Source organism: Alligator sinensis, unplaced genomic scaffold (assembly GCF_000455745.1).
Source record: "Alligator sinensis unplaced genomic scaffold, ASM45574v1 scaffold1274_1, whole genome shotgun sequence".
Lineage (NCBI taxonomy): Eukaryota > Metazoa > Chordata > Crocodylia > Alligatoridae > Alligator > Alligator sinensis.
The window spans coordinates 253,004-257,323 of record NW_005842570.1 but is presented as its reverse complement, the minus strand read 5'-3'; the positions used below and the strand labels follow the sequence as shown (position 1 = coordinate 257,323).

Sequence of the window (4,320 nt, the reverse complement as noted above, 5' to 3'; positions counted from 1 at the left end):
GTCATCTAGACCCACCTCTCTTTCCTGCCTATGCAGGGGGTCGGACTCGATGATCTATTGAGGTCCCTTCCGACCCTAACAGCTATGAATCTATGAAGGTATGGGTCTCTAAAATCATCTCTTTGAAAGTTAGAAGTCAGAGCTCTTTTCAAAAGTGTGTAGAAGTTTCTTGATCAAACTCCAACGTCAATAGTTGTTCGCCTAACACTTTTTCCCCATCCCATTTCATACTGCCATTGTCCCTACCACAGACACTGACTTATTTTTGACCAGAGGATGGGGCCTAAGATGCGCTCTCCCCCCTCCCTCCATCCCCACCCCCACTCTTCTTGACCAGAGTGTTATTAATCGAGTTTGCTCCGACATGCTGGAATTCCAGCGTGTTGGAGTAGTCTCCATGCTCATGTATAGGTGTCCATAGTGCCCATCTTTAAGAAAAGGAAAGGAGGAGGATCCAGGGAACTACAGATGAGATAGCCTCACCTTAATCCCATGGAAAAACCATGGAGCAGGCCCTCAAGGAATCCGTTTCTAAGCACTTTGAGAAGGTGATCAGGAACAGTCAACATGGATTCACCAAGGGCAAGCCATGCCTGATCAACCTGATTGCTTTCTAAAACGAGATGCCTGGCTCTGTGGATATGGGGAGAGCAGTGAACATGATATACCTTGACTTTAGCAATTCTTTTGATAAGGTCTCCCACAATGTTCTCACAAGCAAGCTAAGGAAGTATGGCTGGATAAAATGGACTGTCTGGATCATTGGGCTCAAAGGGTAGTAATCAATGGCTCAATGTCTAGTTCATAACAGGTATCATGTGCAGTGCCCCAGGGGCCTATTTTATTCAGTACCTTCATCAACAACCTGGAAGATGGGATGGAGTGCACCCACAGCAAGTTTGCGGATGACACCAAGCTCAGAGCAGGGAGGGAGAAGGGGAGTAGTGGATATGCTGAAGGGTAGGGCTAGCATTCAGAGAGACCTCAACAAATTGGAGGATTGGTCCAAAACAAATATCATAAGGTTCAATAAAGAGAAGGGCAAAGTCCTGCACTTACAACAAAACAATCCCATGCACTGGTACAGGCCGGGGACCAACTGGTTAAGCAGCTAGCTCTGCAGAAAAGGACCTGGGAGTTATAGTGGACAATAAGCTGAATATGAACCAACAGTGTGCCCTTGTTGCAAAGAAGGCTAATGGCATACTGGGCTGCATTAGCAGAAGCATTGCCAGCAGATCAAGGAAAGTGATTATTTCCCTCTATTCTGCACTGGTGAGGCCACATCTGGAGTACTGTGTCTATTTTTGGGCCCCCGCTACAGAATGGATGCAGACAAATTGGAGAGGGTCCAGTGGAGGGCAACAGACATGGTTAGGGGGCTGGGAGACATGACTTATGAGGTGAGGCTGAGGGAACTGGGCTTATTTAGTCTGAAGAAGAGAATAGTGGGGTGGGGAGATTTAACAGCAGCTTTCAACTACCTGAAGGGGGGGTGTTCCAAAGAGAATGGAGCTAGACTGTTCTCAGTGGTGGCAAATGATGAAACCATTGCTCCTTGTTTTAAGTTGCAGCAAGGAAAGTTTAGGTTAGATATGAGGAAGAATTTCTACCAGGAGGATAAGAGAGCACTGGAACAGGTTATCCAGAGAAGTTGTGGAATCCCCATCCTTGGAGGTTTTTAAGACCAGGCTAGACAAAGCCTTGGCTAGGATGATCTAGTTGGAGACAACCCTGCTTTGAGCAGGGGGTTGGGACTAGATCACCTCCTGAGGTCCCTTCCAAAAATTTTCTATAATTCTATGATTCAGACCGATGGAAATAAGAAAGTAAAGCATATTGTTTTTATTAACACAGTATTTTACGTAAGTAGGGTTGAAGTTTCATTTATAAATTCATCCTAAGTGTTCTTCATTTCTGAAAACTAAGAACATTTCTATTCCTGCAATGAATACTATAGATATATGTTCAAACCTTGTTCATAGCAAGACATTTTTACAAAGCTTAAGACCCCAGACAAGTCAACTTTACATTATACATTAGTATAAAGTATAGTACGTGCTAACATTAAGACACCTCTAGCTTCTGCCATAAAAGCTGTTCTCAAGAGGCTGAATTTTCAAAATATCTGTGGATGAAGAAGTAGAAGCAAGTCTTTCATTTCTAAAAACTGCTTCAGTGACCCTGAGTGACACTGAGAATGGGAATTCATCCCTCTTGCATGCAGGGAAGTGAGAAGAGGCTTGACAGCAGTCCTAATGCCTCCATTCCAGCACAAAAATCAGCTTCCTTGCTAAAATCATGAACCTCAATTTTGAAGGACAATTTTGGCAGAGTGAGGGGGGCGAGCCAAGGTATGCAAGTAAATACAGTAAGCCTTCTGAGGAAAACATGACTTTAAAGAGCAAAACCTGAATTAAAGAGTTGACAGGGACCAGACAGGTCTCAAGGAAGGTGCTAAACCTATTATGTATGCTACCACTATATAATTTTCCCCAGAAGTAAGAGCACAGCCAGAAACCTAGAATGCTTTAGAATATGAAAAAGCTCATCCCAATTCAATTCTGAAGTGCCTTTTTCCTTTTAAAAAGAGCTGTCCCTGCCTTATCTGTTCTTCACACATCTCCATTTGAGCATGAGTTTTGAGACCATTTTTCAAAGCATGAATATACATTTTTAGTGGTGTACGAGTTCTAGGCTTTAAATGCTCTATATTCAAATGACATACCACTTCCTATCTGTAAATATCACCATGATGGGATTAGGATATTAAATGTTGGATATCCGTCTCAAAGGAAAGCCACCTGTAATTCTGTTTGCAAACATCCGCGTATATTCATAAAAATAGATACATCATTAATAGCCTATAGTTTCCAAATTCTTGCCTGCTTCCCTGCAGAAGCCCAGATGTTAACAGGAAGTGCAATCCTTTCTAACAGAAATAGTAGTATCAGACTGCAGTTTAGATAATGAACCAACTCATGCATTGATAAGGATACAAGAGCCTAAAAATCCTTATTTTGGATCAGCACCTAGAACCTCAGCTGAGTACTATACCAGTTCCTCCGCTGGAGGAAATGTGCCTGGAAAACATAAGATTATGTTCTTTTTCCTTTACTTTCCTACTACATGCCCTGTCCCAACTTGGAAATGAAAGAGCTCAAAAAAGAAACTTTGGTAAAAGGTTAAAGACACTTGTGAACTCTAACACAATGCAGCTCAACTTGAACTGGTTATCTCAGGCTGTCTCTTATACCACGTGGCCAGTTCCTCATCTATCATCTTCGCACAGTTCCTGTATTCTGTAGCTGAAGTGGGGTGGTTTGTTTTTGTTTTGTGGGTTTGGCTTTTTTCTTTTTTGGGGGGGAGGGGCAGAGGTGGTTAAGTTACTGCTGTTATGGAACTGATAGTAGCAAGACAAAAGAGGAAGTGTTCTCTGCCTTCTTACCTCCTCTGTAGAAACCAAGTTTGGCTCCTACAAAAGCCTCAGTCTGATCCTGAAATGTGCTGACTGCGCTCAACCTTCCCGTGAAATCAATGGGAATTAAACAGCACTGCATGCTTTGTGGATTATAGTTTAAGGTAAGAAGTTGTAAATCATTCACCTCACTTGATTTTTGTTGATACAGCATTGGCTTGTGAAAATGAGAACACTCGGCAGAATTTTAATAGTTGGTTTTCAATTCTCATTTCCATACAGTTGCTTGACGCTTTTGACTGAACTGTTATGATACAAAGAGATAAATCATAATAAAACCATAGTACCTAGAAGACCAGGATCCCATTTTGGTAGGCAGTATACCAGGAGCACTCAACCTCCAGCCCGTGGGCCAAATGCAGCCCATGGAGCTATGACATCTCACCCACAGGGTTCCCCACAGATGAAGACATTTGGTGACAGGGAAGCAGTGGCAATTGAGGTGACCACCCTCTTCCCTGCCTAATTCCCAAACCCCAAGCAGCCAGTCAGAGCTAGGCTGTGCCTCTGAGGCTGGGCCATGCACCTTCCCCCTGCCACATCTGGATCAGGGCTGGGCCATGTCTTTACTCTACTGGTGGGATTGGGATTGGGTTTGGGCTGGGCCATGCCCACTTCCCCACTTCAGGGCTGAGCCTCCCATCCCTTTCCCTGTAGAGCCAGGCCATCTCCTGTTCCCCTGCAAGGCCTGGTTCAGACCTGGCTGCCCCTACCTGCCTTTGTGCAGCCAGATGGTGCGCCCTGCACCTGCCCTGGGTGCTAGATTTGGAGCACTGGCAGAATCCAGCCCACAGATGGACTGGGAGCTGCTCATCTGGCCTGCCGGGGAAAAAGTTTGAGCA

The 4,320-nt window shown here is 44.4% G+C and overlaps 1 long non-coding RNA gene across 1 annotated transcript in view; it reads right to left on the bottom strand.

Annotated features, from left to right (window-relative positions):
• The window catches only part of LOC112551705, a 10,463-nt gene extending 6,455 nt beyond the window's left edge, over positions 1-4,008 (bottom strand). Inside the window, exon 1 of the long non-coding RNA XR_003096017.1 lies at positions 3,606-4,008. This is a non-coding gene — a long non-coding RNA (uncharacterized LOC112551705). The remainder of the gene's footprint in view (positions 1-3,605) is intronic.
• Positions 4,009-4,320: the final 312 nt, after the last annotated feature.